This window comes from Hordeum vulgare, chromosome 2H, assembly GCF_904849725.1.
Source record: "Hordeum vulgare subsp. vulgare chromosome 2H, MorexV3_pseudomolecules_assembly, whole genome shotgun sequence".
NCBI classification, from domain to species: domain Eukaryota; kingdom Viridiplantae; phylum Streptophyta; class Magnoliopsida; order Poales; family Poaceae; genus Hordeum; species Hordeum vulgare.
Window position 1 is genome coordinate 559,269,472 of NC_058519.1, and position 17,633 is coordinate 559,287,104.

The following is a 17,633-nucleotide window of genomic DNA, read 5'->3' on the forward strand; positions in this document are numbered from 1 at the left end:
GGGGTCCTAATGGAAACTACGGGATATTAAGGTTCTCCTTTTAATAAAGAACCGGACCAATGCATTAACACTTGGTGAATACATGAACTCCTCATATTATGGTCATCTCCGGGAGTGGTTCCGGCTATTGTCACTCCGGGGTTGCCGGGTCATAACACATAGTAGGTGACTACAACTTGCAAGATAGGATCTATAACACACATATATTGGCGACAACATAATAGGTTCAGATCTGAAATCATGGCACTCGGGCCCTAGTGACAAGCATTAAGCATGGCAAAGTAGTAGCAACATCAATCTCAGAACATAGTGGATAATAGGGATCAATCCCCGTCAAAACTAACTCGATTACATGATAGATCTCATCCAACTCATCACCGTCCAGCAAGCCTACGATGAGATTACTCACGAACGGTGAAGAGCATCATGGAATTGGCGATGAAGGAAGGTTGATGATGACGATGGCGACGATTTCCCCTCTCCGGAGCCCATAACGGACTCCAGATCTGCCCTCGAGATGAAGAATAGGAGGTGGCGGCGCCTCCGTATCGTAAAACACGATGAACTCTTCTCCTTTATTTTTTTTGGACGAAACAGACTACATAGAGCTGGATTGAGAGGCGGTGGAGCTTTGTGGGCCCCACAAGCCTGCCAGGCATGGCCAGAGGGGCTCGGGCCTGGTGGGCTTCTGGGCTCACGGCTCCACTTCCTCCGCTGATTCTCGCGCCGGTATTTTTCATAAATTTCAGAAAAATTCTCTGTAAATTGCCAGGTCATTCCGAAAACTTTTATTTCTGCGCAAAAACAACACCATGGCAATTCTGCTGAAAACAGTGTTAGTCCGGGTTAGTTCCATTCAAATCATGTAAATTAGAGTCCAAAACAAGGGAAAAAGAGTTCGGAAAGTAGATACGACGGAGACGTAACAGTCCTCACCGAGTGACAAAGTAGGGGTAGTGAGGCACGTATTGTATTGTTGCCATCAAGGATAAAAAGATGGGGTTTTCATCATATTGATTGAGTTTATCCCTCTACATCATGTCATCCTACTTAATCTGTTACTCGGTTCTTCATGAACTTAATACTCTAGATGCACGGAGGAGTCGGTCGATGTGTGGAGTAATAGTAGTAGATGCAAAATCGTTTCGGTCTACTTGACACGGACGTGATGCCTATATGCATAATCATTGCCTTGGATATCTTCATAATTATTCGCTTTTCTATCAATTGCTCGATAGTAATTTCTTCACCCACCGTATTATTTTCCTTTATGAGAGAAGCCTCTAGTGAAACCTATGGCCCCTGGGTCTATTTTCCATATTATAGTTTCAGATCTATAAACCAAAAATACCAAAAATATATTGTTCCTATTTATTTACTTTTGTTTTACTTTTAGTTCTAGCAATCTTTTATCTATCACTATCAGATCTGATCGATGCAAATAACTTTGAAGGGATTGACAACCTCTTTTTAGCGTTGGGTGCAAATGTTTGATTGTTTGTGTAGGTACTACAATTGGGGCCTTGCTTGTTCCTCCTACTGGATTAATACCTTGGTTCTCAACAAACTAAGAGAAATACGTATCTACTTTGTTGCATCACCCTTTCCTCTTCAAGGAAAAACCAACACAAGCTCAAGAAGTAGCATGGCGCCGCACCTCCTCTCCCTCGTAGTTCTCTCCTCCAAACATCCCACGGCAATGCCCTGCCGAGTTGTCACCACCAACACCTCACCACGCTGTCATGGTGCCAAAGGAATCGGACTGCTACTTCACCATCGCTCGCTGAATCAAGGAGGTGAAGGCGTCACCAAGCTGTACGTGTATTGAACGCGGAGGTGCCGTCTGTTCGGCACTTGATTGGGAGATCGCGGGACGGTTCGTGATTGGATCGCAAAGACGTACCACTGCATCAACCGCGTTTTTGAGCGCTTTTTCTTAGCGATCTACAAAGGTATGTAGATTCAATCTCTCCTCTCGTAGATGGTCATTACCATGGATAGATCGTGTTTACACATAGGAAATTTTTTGTTTCTCATGCAACGTTCCCCAACAGTGGTATCAGAGCTAGGTCTATGCGTAGATGACATATCGATTATAACACAAAGGAGTTTGTGGGCGCTGATATTCAGATTGCTTGCCTCCTTAGTATTTTCTCGATTCAGCGGTATTGTTGGATGAAGAGGCCCGGACCAACTTTACTCGTCCACGTACAAGAGACCGGTTCCATTGATTGACATGCAACTTGTTGCATAAAGATGGATGGCGGGTGCCTATCTCTCCTAGTTCAGTTGAATCGGATTCAACAAAAGGCGGTCCTTGTAGAAGTTTAAATAGCAACTTGCATATCACCGTTGTGGTTTTGTGTAGGTAGGAAACGTTCTTGCTAGATACCCATACCAGCCACGTAAAACTTACAACAATTAATTAAAGGACGTCTAACTTGGTTTTGCAGGATATGCAAGTGATATGATATGGCCAATGACATGATGTGATATATTTGATGTATGAGACGATCATGTTGTAATAGTTAATATTGACTTGGATGTCGATGCTACGGCAACCGGCAGGAGCCATAGGGTTGTCTTTATTATTGTTTTTGCGCCTAGTGAGGCTCTACTTTATCGCTAAATTAATAGCAATAGTAGTACAAGCATAGATGGTGCAACAACCTCGATGGCCGCACAATGATGGAGATCATGGTGTGGCGCCGGTGACGATGCAGATCATGCCGATGCTTTGGAGATAGAGATTAAAAGCACAACATCATGGACATATCATGTCACTTATGATTTGCATGTGATGTTAATCCTTTTTATGCACCTTGTTTTGCTTAGGACGACGGTAGCTTTATAAGGTGATCCCTCACTAAATTTCAAGATAAAATTGTGTTCTCCCCGAGTGTGCACTGTTGCGAAAGTTCGTCGTTTCGAGACACCACGTGATGATCTGGTGTGATAGACTCTACATTCACATACAACCAGTGCAAGATAGATTTGCACACGCGGAACACTCGGGGTTAAATTTGACGAGCCTCGCATGTACAGACATGGCCTCGGAACACAAGAGACCAAAAGGTCGAACATGTGTCATATAGTTGATCTGATCAACATGAAGATGTTCACCATTGGAACCAACTCATGTCATGTGATGATCGGACTTGGGCTAGTGGATTTGGATCACGTGTCACTCGAATGACTAGAGGGATGTAAATTTGAGTGGGAGTTTTTAGTAATATGATTAACTAAGCTCATTATCTTGAACAATAGTCTAAGTAATCTTTGCAAATTTATGGTGTAGATCAATGGCTCGCGCAGTAGAACCCCTGAATTTTAATGTGTTCCTAGAGAGAGCAAATCTGAAAGATGATGGAAGCAACTTTGTTGACTGGGCCTATAATCTGAGGCTTGTCCTCACGGTTTCCCCGAAGAGCTATGTCCTTGATGCACCACTAGGTGATGCACCCCTCTTCCCGATGGCTGAAGACGTTATGAACGTGTGGCAGTCGCGTCTGGATGACTACTCCGTAGTTAAGTGTGCGATCTTGTATGGCTTAGAACCGAGACTTCAAAGACGTTTCGAACGTCATGGAGCATATGAGATGTTCCAGGAATTGAAGTTTATCTTTGAGAACAATGCCATGATCGAGAGGTATGAGACCTCCGATAAGTTCTATGCTTGGAAGATGGAGGAGAACAGGTCTGTCAGTGAGCATGTTCTCAGAATGTGTGGGTAAGCCAACCGTGTGGCTGAGTTGGGAGTTGTTCTCCCGCCAGAGGCAATCACTGACAGAGTTCTCCAATCACTGCCACCTAGCTACGAAAGCTTTATGTTGAACTACATAATGCAAGGGATGAATAAATCAGTCACCCAGCTGTTTGCACCACAAGAAATAAGCTAACTTGTGATCTTCAATATTGGTCACCGAATAGTCGTTGATTTCCATTTGCGACCTTTTTACGACCAAAACCAGACGGTCAAAAGCTGAGCTTCTATAATGAACTATAACGACCTTTCTTCTCGATTGGTCGCAGACATTTACGACCAAACAAAAGGTCGTAAATTAGAACTAGCCCGGTCCATTCCGATCGTCTACATGGGCCAAGCCCAATAATTCAGCCCATTAAATGTTTTTTTCTCTTTATTTTTCTTAGCTGCATGGGCCGGGCCCAATAATTTGGCCTTCTATTTTCTGGGATGGAGCCTTTTACTCAACATTTTTTTATAGTCCACTCTTGTTTTGGGTCACAACCTTTTTAGTCGAGTTCTTGTTTGGGCCTTGGCCTTTTATTTTAAGAGATGCAGCCTTTTAACTATATTTTTTTACATTCAACTCTTTTTTTAGGCCCAACACTTTTTAGTCTAATTCTTGTTTGGGCCTCGGCATTTTTGCAGTCCAACTAAGTTTAGAGACCAAACAAAATGGTCCAAACAAAACTCAAATAATTCACAACTTCACAAAATGCATAACTTCACAGGTGCACAGCTTCACAAAATGCAGTACTTCACACGTTCAGAAACTGCATAACTTCACAGTCTACAATCTTTACACTACACCGCAACCCAGATATGTTTACTACTGCCTACTATTACAATACATATGCTACTCTTTGTTCATAGGCTTCATAGCTTCACACTTGGCTTCGTACTTCACCTGTGCAAAAAATAAGAATAAGGTGTAAACAACATCAAACATTAGACAATGATGGATCCAATAGCTTGTAAGCAAGAATTGGCAAAAAAAAAATCCATGTACGTAAATAGTATGACTAACACTAACCAGTATGTGTACATGGAGTGTCTAAAATTTTCTCACTAGCTAGGAGTTTTTTGGTATATAATATACTGACATGTGCAACTCTAACTAAATTGATCATAGAAATGAAAACACCTACAAGAATAAGTTCAGTCAGAATCCATGCATGTAAAATTTTGAGCACCAAAATAACAAATCTACCAAACCAGATAATACTGTTGCAGTTACTACTCCAGTAATTAGAGAAGAGCAAGCGGGAGTACTGAGAAAATCATTACTGCTTAACTAATGCTACAAAAACTAAAACAACACACACATGCCTAATGATCCAGTTAATGGAACAGAGATTATTATGGAACATTAATGTGGCATGGCAATGTTCATCACATAATTTCATCTTTGCTAAGAAAATGTTAGATCTGAACTAAAAATTATCCTCATTCCAAGTCAACAATCAACAAGAACAACATTACACGATCAAAAACAAGAACAAGGCTATAAAATTTCTGAGAAACAAGACAGTCTACAAGGACATATGTCACCAGAGTGAAAGAGTAACCACACATTTGTAGATTAGCCGAAGTGCTACCTGTTGCTGCTGTTGAACCAGGGGAGGGGAGGAAGCAGATTGTTGACCACTAGAGCGAAGATGATGTCATAACTGGCCTTGACAAAAACCTGCATTGGCTCGAACAGTTGTAAGTCTTGACGAGCAAAAACACGACAGACAGAGGAAGTTGTTGCCAGTGCTACATACTCGGAGAAATAAAACAAAGTAAGCATCATGATTTCTTAAAAAAATTCAGCTAATTTGAATTTAACTGACTTTGTTATCGAGAAATACAGCAGGAAATTCATGGAAGCGAGTTACATAGACAATTTTGAAAAACACAAGCCCATGCAGAACCCGACTCATCCCTTCTAGCTGAAAGGCATGGATCATATATTTTAAAATGACGGGTACTTTACTCATGATGATTACAGCTAAGGATTGGTGTAATTAATCCTAAATCGAAGAACTAAAGCAATGACCAAACTGAAGTAATATAATCTATGGACACTCACACTACCTGAACCTTACACCAAGGGAGAAATCACAACAGATTTACACACAATTACCAAAAAACAAATGAAATTACTGATGTCTACGCATGCTTCTATTCTTGTAGACTATGTTGGGCCTCCAAGCGTAGAGGTTTGTAGGACAACAACAATTTCCCTCAAGTGGATGACCTAAGGTTTATCGAACTCAGGGAAATAGAGGTTGAAGATGGTCTCTCTCAAGCAACACTGCAATTAAGATACAAGAAGTCTCTTGTGTCCCCAACACACCTAATACAATTGTCAGTTGTATAGATGCACTAGTTTGGCGAAGAGATGTTAAAAGGCAAGTGATATGGATGGTAAAACAAGGTATTGTAAATCTGAAATGAAAATGGCAGCAAGCAAACATGAAACAAAACTGAAAGTAAACAGTGTTCAATGGTGGAAAACAAGGCCTAGGCTTCATACTTTCACTAGTGGCAACTTCCAACAATATTAACATAGTATAATCACATGCTATTTTCACTAAAACATGCAATGGAGACGTACTCGGAGGTCATTCCTTTGTTATCAAGAGAGGAATAGAATTATGTAGAGCTACAAAAGCACACCTTAGATTTCGTAGTTCTCATCTATGGATTTCCCAATGTCACCGCGACCATCCAAAAAGAGTACCACAATCACCACAACATATCTCAAGGATAGTCAAAGACAAGCACCAAGAGACTCTCAATCTTCAATCAGTTCACAAAAGAGAAAATCACTCATGAAAATATTCTTCTAATCCATGTCCAATAGACCGATGTCACCATGGTCTCGGAGATTTTACTAGATAAGATCAAGTGAGTACATCAATCCAATGCATAGAAGAAGGGGAAACATCATGGGATCACCATAGATTAACATAGCCTATGATCACAATCAAGATCACATCATGGGAGAGAGAGATAAACACATAGCTACACATAAAGCCCTCAACCCCGAGGGAGACTACTCACACATGGCCATGATGAGCAAGAGGTTGATGGAGAGGTGCAGCCCGGAGAGGAGACGACGGTCGACGGCGGCCACGACCCTTGGGGTGGTGGCCCTTGGCCCCCCTTCTTCCTTGGAGATGGTGCTGGTATGGAGGTGGTTCTCCAACCGAAGGCGGCTTCCTAGGAGGAGGAAATTTCGTGGCTCTTGGTGGCTTTCGAGAAATTAGGGTTTTCCTCTCCTTATATGACCTGGGACGATCATCCTTGGCCCTCCGATGAATGCCCTTTGATCTAAGGGATCTTGGGCACCTCTAGAACCTTCCTAGGGACCCCTCTCAGCCCTAATAAGGTCCCAAAGTCGTGGCTTGGCCGAATCCATCAAATATTGTAAGAGTTGGACTCAATCACGTCACCGATTCCCGTAATCCCGTAATCAGATATTTGTCCTCCAGTAAAATGGGCTTTCCTGGAGCGTCCGAACTCCAAATGGGCAGAAGTTTATGTCTAGAATTATAAGCATAAAATTCGCCACACTTGTGTTTTACATGAGATTTTCGTTTGAGACAGTCTTCGACACGTAACATGGCAATCTTTAAAAAGAGTTTTTAGACAAATTTCAGGAAAGTCCCAATTCGACTCCAACAAGGTTTCCTCTTCTATTTTTGATAGTTCCTACACATAAAAGTGTAAAACAAGAACATTGTGCACTTTTGCAACTATTAATAGGTTAGTCCAAATATATCATAAACTTAATATATGTTTTGGATGTATCAATTACTAAACAACATTACACTGGCATAAGCATAACAATCTTAGAGAGATTACTCACACACGCACTACAAGGTACAAGCTAGCGCAATCCACCAGAGCTGGACATTTTTCTCCATAAAAAATAGAGTTGGGTGAGGCGGCGCGGTGTGGCACTGGTGCAAAGCAGGCGACCGCCGACGGCCAATGCAGTCTGGCTGTTGTCCAGCCATCATCCGCCTTGGCACGTCCACAACCAGACCGGCGGACCTAGTACGCGTGGCTTGCTTTTCTACCCTCTGAGATCGGCAACTTTGACCTCTCCGGTGCACCAAAACGCGTACGGACCCATCAACGCGTACGGATCTAGCGGGTCATGGCACATACTACACCGGATTCCCGAGCACCGACGAATCTAAGCATGGCGAGGAGAACAGCAAACACAGATCCATCTACTAGCATGTCGAGAGTAGGATGAGGGAGGGAGATGGATCGCGTACCCTTGTACTTTTTGCAGTCACCGGCGCCAGTCGCGGAGGAGGAAGCCCTCGTCGGCCCCTGATATGTCTCCAACGTATCTATAATTTTTGATGGTTTCATGCTATTATCTTGCCAAACTTTGGATGTTTTGTATGCCTTTTATATATTTTTTGGGACAAAATTATTAACTCAGTACCAAGTGCCAGTTCCTATTTTTTCCATGTTTTTGACCCATTTCGGAGGAGGATTTTGAAATGAGTCCAAACGGAATGAAACTGCCAAAAAGATTTTTTCCGAAACAGAAAAAGATCGGGAAGCCGGAGAATTAGAGCACGGGCCTGCAGGGAGCCCACAAGCCCTCATGGCGCAGTTAGGGGGGCCCGCGCCACCCTGGCTTGTGGGCTCCCTGGGCCACCTCTGCCCTAGGTTTTGCGCCTATATATTCCCTAAAACCCCAGAAAAAATCAGGAGATCATCGAAAGTACTTTTCCGCCGCTGCAAGCTTCTGTCTCCGCAAGATCCCATCTGGGGCACGTTCTGGTGCCCTGTCGGATGGGGGATTCAGATACGAAGGGCTTCTTCATCAACACCATGACCTCTCCGATGATGCGTGAGTAGTTCACCATAGACCTACGGGTCCATAGGTAGTAGCTAGATGGCTTCTTCTCTCTCTTGGATCTTCAATACAAAGTTCTCCATGACCTTCATGGAGATCTATCCGATGTAATCTTCTTTTGCGGTGTGTTTGTCAAGATCCGATGAATTGTGGATTTATGATCAGATTATCTATGAATCTTAATTGAGTTTCTTCTGATCTCTCTTATGCTTGATTTCATATCCTTGTAATTCTCTTCGAGTTGTGGGATTTGTTTGGCCAACTAGATCTATGATTCTTGCAATGGGAGAAGTGCTTGGTTTTGGATTCATACCGTGCGGTGACCTCACCCAGTGGCAGAAGGGGTAGCGAGGCACGCATCGTGTTGTTGCCATCAAGGGTAAAAATATGGGGTTTGCATCATTGGTTTGAGATTATCCCTCTACATCATGTCATCTTGCTTAAGGCGTTACTTTGTTCGTCATGAACTCAATACAGTAGATGCATGCTGGATAGCAGTCGATGTGTGGAGTAATAGTAGGATATGCAGAAAGTATCGATCTACTTGTCTCGGACATGATGCTTATATGTATGATCATTGCCTTAGATATCGTCATGACTTTGCACGGTTCTATCAATTGCTCGACAGTAATTTGTTCACCCACCGTAATACGTGCTATTTTGAGAGAAGCCTCTAGTGAACACTATGGCCCCCGGGTCTACTCCGCACCATATTTTCAGCCTTACACTTTTCACTTCGTTCCACTTTCCGCCTTCAGATCTCACTTTGCAATCAATCTTGAAGGGATTGACAACCCCTTTAAAGTGTTAGGTGCAAGCTCTTTTGTGTTTGCGCAGGTACTCTGGACTTGACGAGATTCTCCTACTAGATTGATACCTTGGTTCTCAAACTAAGGGAAATACATACTGCTCCTGTGCTCCATCACCCTTTCCTCTACAAGGGAAAAACCAACGCAAGCCCAGTCTCCGTCAACGTGTCAATCTCTGGCACTGTTGTCTGTTACCGTAGCAGAAGAATTTCTGGCGCCGTTGCCGGTGAGGATCAAGTCAAGAACTCATCCAAGTAAGTGTCGTAGACTCATCTCTTGCATTTACTTTGTTTGCCAGTTGCCTCTCGTTTTCCTCTGCCCCACTTCACAATTTGCCTTTTTCGTTTGCCTTTTCGTTCGCCCTTTTTCTCGCTTGCTCTTTGTTTGCTTGTGTGCTTGCTTGCTTGCTGAAGTCACCATGAATGAAAACACCAACTTCTGTGACTTCTCGAATACTAATAATAATGATTTTATTAGTACTCCGACTGCTCCCGCCACTAGTGCGGTGTCATACAAAATCAATTCTCCGGCCTTCCTAGTGAAGATGCCGCATCCCATCTTAATAGCTTCATTGAGCTTTGCGATACGCAAAAGAAGAAAGATGTGGATAATGATATGATTAAATCGTTGCGAGATCACGCAAAAACTTGGTTTTCTTCTTTTCCCAAAAATAGTATCAATTCTTGGGATAAGTGCAAAGATGCTTATATATCCAAGTATTTTCCGCCGGCTAAGATTATCTCTCTCCATAATGATATCATGAATTTCAAGCAACTTGATCATGAACATGTTGCACGATCTTGGGAGAGAATGAAATTGATGATTAGAAATTGTCCCGCTCATGGCTTGAGTCTTTGGATGATTATACAAATCTTCTATGCTGGCTTGAATTTCGCTTCTAGAAATATATTGGACTCCTCCTCATGTGGAACGTTCATGGAAATCATGTTAGGGGAAGCCACAAAACTCCTAGACAATATCATGACGAACTACTCTCAGTGGCACACTGAAAGGTCACCTACTAGTAAGAAGGTACACACTATAGAAGAAATTAACTCGTTGAGTGCTAAGATGGATGAGTTAATGAATTTGGTTGCTAGTAGAAGTGCTCCTTTAGATCCTAATGATATGCCCTTGTCTTCCTTGATTGAGAGTAGCAACGCTAGCTTGGACGTTAATTTTGTCGGTAGGAATAATTTTGGCAACAACAATGCTTTTAGAGGAAACTATGTTCCTAGGCCATTTCCTAGTAACTCCTCTAATAACTTTGGCAACTCCTACAACAATACTCATGGAAATTACAATAGATTACCCTGTGATCTAGAGAGTAGTATCAAAGAGTTCATCAACTCTCAAAAGATTTTCAATGCGTCCATAGAGGAAAAACTACTCAAAATTGACGATTTGGCTAAGAGCGTTGATAGAATGTCTAGTGATGTTGATGCTTTGAAAGTTATATATGCTCCTCCCAAGATCAATATGGATGAAACATTGAAAGCTATGCGTGTTTCCATGATTGAGAGCAAAGAAAGAACCGCCCAAATTCATGCTAGACATGAATGGCTTAAAAAGGCATGTTCTCGTGATAAGAATCACGAAGATCTTAAAGTGCTTGGTGTGACTCCCATTGAATCTTTGTTTTCTTGTGTCAAACCTAATGATGATGGGGCTGGATATGAATCCACTTCGGTTGAAAAGTGCCCCAATGATTCGGAGTCCATCTATCTTGATGCTAAAAGCATTGAAAGTGGAGTAGAAGCTATTAAAACTTTGAGTAGTAATGAAATTGATACCATGGATTTCAAGGAATTCAACTATGATAGTTGCTCGTTGATTGAATGCATTCCCTTGATGCAATCCATGTTAAACTCTCCACACGCTTATAGACAAAAAAAGGCCTTTACCGATCATATCGTCGAAGCTATGATAAAATCTCTTGAAGAGAAACTTGAATTGGATGTCTCTATGCCTAGAAAGCTTCATGATGAGTGGGAACCTACTATCAAAATCAAAATCAAAAATTATGAATGCAATGCTTTGTGTTATTTGGGTGCTAGTGTTTCCGCGATTCCAAAGTCTTTATGTGATGTTCTGGGTTCTAATGAGATTGAAGAGTGTTCTTTTAATTTGCATCTTGCGGATTCTACTATCAAGAAACCCATGGGAAGGATCAATGATGTCCTTATTATTGCAAATAGGAACTATGTACCCGTGGATTTCAATGTGCTTGACAATGATTGCAATCCTACATGCCCTATTATTCTTGGTAGACCTTTCCTAAGGACTATCGGTGCTATCATCGATATGAAGGAAGGGAATATTAGATTTCAATTTCCTTTAAAGAAGGGCATGGAACACTTTCCTAGAAAGAAAATAAGATTGCCTTATGAACATGATGAGGGCCACTTATGGTTTGAGCACCAAAGACGACGATACATGATTCTATCGCTTTTATGCCTAGCTAAGGGCGTTAAACAATAGCGCTTGTTGGGAGGCAACCCAATGAATTTATCTTTGTTCTTTCTGTTTTGTTGCGTCCACACCATCATAATTCTGTTGTGATTGTGTTTTTTGTGTTCCTTTTTGTGTTTGAGCCAAGCAAAACCTTTATGACTAGTCTTGGTAATGGTTGTTTCATCCTGCTGGAAAAAGACAGAAACTTTTCGCTCACGATATGACTTTTAATTTTTATTTAGAAAGAGCTTTTGAGTTGATTCTTTTTCTGCTGGTTGATATGCCTTTTGCCCAGGCAGTCGTAATTTTTCAGAATTTTTGAGGTACCATAAGTATACGAAGTATACAGATTGCTACAAACTAGTCTGTTTTTGACAAATTCTGTTTTTGTTGAGTTGGTTGCTTGTTTTGATGAAACTATGGTTAGTAGGTACTAGCCATGGAAAAGTGAGAATACAGTAGCCCAACACCTATATAGATAGAATTCAAGTTTGCTACAGTACCAAAAGAGGTGGTAGTTTGTTTTCTTGTGCTAATGTTATCACGAGTTTCTGTTTAAGTTTTGTGTTGTGAAGTTTTCAAGTTTTGGGTGATGTTCTCATGGACAAAGAGATAAGGAGTGGAAAGATCTCAATCTTGGGGATGCCCAAGGCATCCCAAGCCAAATTCAAGGACACCAAAAAGCCTAAGCTTGGGGATTCCCCGGGAAGGCATCCCCTCTTTCGTCTTCAATCCATCGCTAACATTTCTTGGAGCTATATTTTTGTTCACCACATGATATGTGTTTTTCTTGGAGCGTGTTGTATCATAGGAGTCTTTTCTTTTTGTTGTGTCACAACCATCCTTGCTGCACACCTTTTTGAGATAGAGAGACATGCACTCATCGTGATTTTGCTAGAATGCTCATAGTGCTTCACGTATATCTTTTGAGCTAGATAATTTTGCTCTATGTGCTTCACTTACATCTTTTAGAGCACGGCGATGCGTGACTTGGTAGTTGGCTTATGCTTTGAAAGTAGTCCCAAAGGTGATAGGTACCCAAAGAGGATACAAAAACCTCCATCTTCATGTGCATTGAGTAGAAAGATAAGTCTTGATTCCTCTCAATTAGTTTTGAGACGTGGATTTGGTAATATTAAGAGTTCTGTTAGTAGGGTGTTGTAAATCTAGAAATACTTGTGTTGATGTTAGTGATTCCCGTAGCATGCACGTATGGTGAACCACTATGTTAGGAAGTCAGAGCATAATTGATCTATTGATTGTCATCCTTTGTGTTGAGATCGGGATCGCGCAATGGTTAACACCTACCAACCCTTCCCCTAGGAGTACGCGTTTAGCACTTCGTTTCGATTACTAATAAAAACTTTCGCAACAAGTATGTGAGTTCTTCATGACTAATGTGATTCCATGGTATAGATGCACTTTCACCTTCCACCCTTGCTAGACTCTCTAGTGCCGCGCAACTTTCGCCGGTACACAAACCCACCATATGCCTTCCTCAAAACAGCCACCATACCTACCTACTATGGCATTTTCATAGCCATTCCGAGATATATTGCCATGCAACTCCCACCGTTCCGTCTCATCACTTGTGTCGTCACTGTCATATTGCCATTGCATGATCGTAAGATAGCTATTGAGATGTTTCAACGTCATACGCCAAGCTAGATCGTTGCACATCCCGGTACACTGCCGGAGGCATTTCCTATAGAGTCATCATCGTTCTAAGCTTTGAGCCGTGAGTAAATAAAAGTGTGATGATCATCATTAGAGCATTGTCCTATGTGAGGAAATAAAAAAAAGAGGCCAAAGAGCCCATAAATGAAAAAAAAAAAGAGGCCAAGAGCCCAAATAAAAAAATTATAAAAAAAGAGAGAAAAAGAGAGAAGGGACAATGCTACTATCTTTTTCCACACTTGTGCTTCATAATAGCACCATGTTCTTCATGATTGAGAGCTTCTTGATTTGTCACTACCATATGCTAGTGGGAATCTTCATTATATCACTTGGCTTGTATATTCCAATGATGGGCTTCCTGAAAAATTGCCCTAGGTCTTCGTGAGCAAGCAAGTTGGATGCACACCCATTAGTTCTCCTTTTGAGCTTTCACATACTTATAGCTCTAGTGCATCCCTTGTATGGCAATCCCAACTCATTCACATTGATATCTATTAATGGGCATCTCCATAGCCTTTTTGATACGCCGAGTCAATGTGACCATCTCCTCCTTTTTGTCTCACAACCACCACCACACTCTATTCCACCTATAGTGCTATATCCATGGCTCACGCTCATGTGTTGCGTGATAGTTATAAAAAGTTTGAGAAAGTAAGAGTGCGAAAACAATTACTTGGCCAATACCGGGGTTGTGCATGATTTACATTAGTTGTGTGAGGATGATGGAGCATAGCCAGACTATATGATTTTGTAGGGATAACTTTCCTTGGCCTTGTTATTTTGAAAGTTCATGATTACCTTGCTAGTTTGCTTGAAGTATTATTGTTTTCATGTCAATAGCAAACTATTGTTTTGAATCTTACGGATATGAACATTCATGTCACACGAAAGAAGTTACAAAGGACAACAATGCTAGGTAGCATTCCACATCAAAAATTCAGTCTTTATCACTTCCCTACTCAAGGACGAGCACGAGTTAAGCTTGGGGATGCTTGATACGTCTCCAACGTATCTATAATTTTTTATGGTTTCATGCTATTGTCTTGTCAAACTTTGGATGTTTTGTATGCATTTTATATATTTTTTGGGACTAACTTATTAACTCAGTGCCAAGTGCCAGTTCCTGTTTTTTCCATGTTTTTGACCCCTTTCAGAGGAGTATTTTGAACGGAGTCCAAATGGAATGAAAGTGCCAAAAAGATTTTTTCCGAAACAGAAAAAGATCGGGAAGCCACAGAATCAGGGCAGGGGGCCTGCAGGGACCCAACAAGCCCTCATGGCGCGACCAGGGGGCCCGCGACACCTTGGCTTGTGGGCTCCCTGGGCCACCTCTTCCCTAGGTTTTGCGCCTATATATTACCTAAAGTCCCAGAAAAAAACCAGGAGATCATCAAAGTACTTTTCCGCCGCCGCAAGCTTCTGTCTCCGTGAGATCCCATCTGGGGCACGTTTTGGTGCCCTGCCGGAGGGGGGATTCGGATACGGAGGGCTTCTTCATCAACACCATGACCTCTCCGATGATGCGTGAGTAGTTCAGCATAGACCTACGGGTCCATAGGTAGTAGCTAGATGGCTTCTTCTCTCTCTTGGATCTTCAATACAAAGTTCTCCATGATCTTCATGGAGATCTATCCGATGTAATCTTCTTTTGCGGTGTGTTTGTCAAGATCCGATGAATTGTGGATTTATGATCAGATTATCTATGAATCTTAATTGAGTTTCTTCTGATCTCTCTTATGCTTGATTTCATATCCTTGTAATTCTCTTCGAGTTGTGGGATTTGTTTGGCCAACTAGATCTATGATTCTTGCAATGGGAGAAGTGCTTGGTTTTGGATTCATACCGTGCGGTGACCTCACCCAGTGGCAGAAGGGGTAGCGAGGCACGCATCGTGTTGTTGCCATCAAGGGTAAAAATATGGGGTTTGCATCATTGGTTTGAGATTATCCCTCTACATCATGTCATCTTGCTTAAGGCGTTACACTGTTCGTCATGAACTCGATACACTAGATGCATGCTGGATAGCAGTCGATGTGTGGAGTAATAGTAGGATATGCAGAAAGTATCGGTCTACTTGTCTCGGACATGATGCTTATATGTATGATCATTGCCTTAGATATCGTCATGACTTTGCACGGTTCTATCAATTGCTCGACAGTAATTTGTTCACCAACCGTAATACGTGCTATTTTGAGAGAAGCCTCTAGTGAACACTATGGCCCCCGGGTCTACTCCGCACCATATTTTCAGCCTTACACTTTTCACTTCGTTCCACTTTCCGCCTTCAGATCTCACTTTGCAATCAATCTTGAAGGGATTGACAACCCCTTTAAAGCGTTTGGTGCAAGCTCTTTTGTGTTTGCGCAGGTACTCTGGACTTGACGAGATTCTCCTACTGGATTGATACCTTGGTTCTCAAGCTGTGGGAAATACTTACTGCTCCTGTGCTGCATCACCCTTTCCTATTCAAGGGAAAAACCAACGCAAGCCCAGTCTCCGTCAACGTGTCAATCTCTGGCACTGTTGTCTGTTGTCGTAGCAGCCCCCATCTGGTCGGAGTCGGGGAGGAAGGGGCCGGATTCGGTGAAGGGGCCCTCATCATCATCGTGGTGGTGCATGGCCGCCGACGAGCTGAGCTGCGATGCGTGTCTGGGTCAGTGGGTTGAGATCAGAAAAGTGAGGCAGGTCCTCTCTCTCGTAGGGAGGCGAGGAGAGGTGGAGTGGAGGAGATGAGAGGAGTTGTTGTGTCGCACCTCGACGACGTCGAGGGGTTGGTGGCAGGAGGCGGATCAGGGAGCGGTGGTGTGTGGAAGATCTGGGAGCGTTGGTGGGAGGTGGGACACGAGACGAGCGAGAGGAAGGTGGGGCGGCGGGGTGTCTCGATCGGATCTGGAGAGTGTGAGACTGAAAGGGTGGGTGGGTAGATAGGGTTTGGTTTCTCGGGAGATGCTCCGTCGTTGGATGGACGTGTGATGGAAGGCCTAGATATCGTCTGTTGGGGTGATCCGTGTGGAAGCAGTTCCTCGCGTCTCATTGGTTGGCTAGCTGTTCTTATCCCCGTGAGATCCTGTGATGATCATGTATCTAAAAATTGGACCCATGTCTCTGAACTTTTTCAAATAAACTACCAAATATTTGTTGCAAAAATTTAACTACATCATTTTAAAAATACCAGATCACATTTATGACGACTGCTAGACATGATTCGATTGGTCTTTCTTAAAGATAAACCTCCAAGCCAGCCATTTGATTCAGACACATGTAGCCATTTGATCAGAAGTGTGCAATGCATCTTCCTTCCCTTCCCTTCATCTACACCCAATACGGCTGGTGATGAGACACGGGTGACATTCTTTTGTAGTAACGCCATCTAGCATCTTTGTCGTTGGTGTGCGACTTTGCAATTACGTCCCACCATTGATAATTTTTAGCGCCAGCACACTCCGATGTTGATGCATTACATCACAGACGCGCGCCGAGAGACATTGACTAGCGTTGCATCGCAACATCGGTCATGCTCGCCGTTTTGACCACATTTTGAAAACCTTCACATTGTGTCATTATATTGTGCACGAGGGTGAATATTGGAATGGCAAACAATGTTGTTTGAGGAAGTTTTCATTTTCTTTGGGTGAAAAAATCATTTTCCATTTTTCTATTGCGGAAAATGAATTTTTGTGTGTAGGACCTACCATATATTTGTTGCAAATTTGGACCAAATTATTATTCTAAAATACTAGGTCATATTTGAAAAACCTTCACATTGTGCCATTAAATGTGACCAAGTTACGAGTAAAAATAATAAACTTGTAATACGATAATTATTTAAAAAAATGTTCTCATAAATGAGCTATCATGTGTGAAGATTCATCGCTTTCAAGCCAACTAATCAACCTTATGGCCACATTCATGACATAGTTTGCTCAAATGGTCTCATATTGTGCACAAGGTTGCATATTGGAATGACAAACAATGTTGCCTAAGGAAGTTTTTATTTCCTTTGGACGAAAAAATCATTTTCCATTTTTCAAATGCCCAAAATGAGTTTTTTGTGAAGGACCTACAATATATTTGT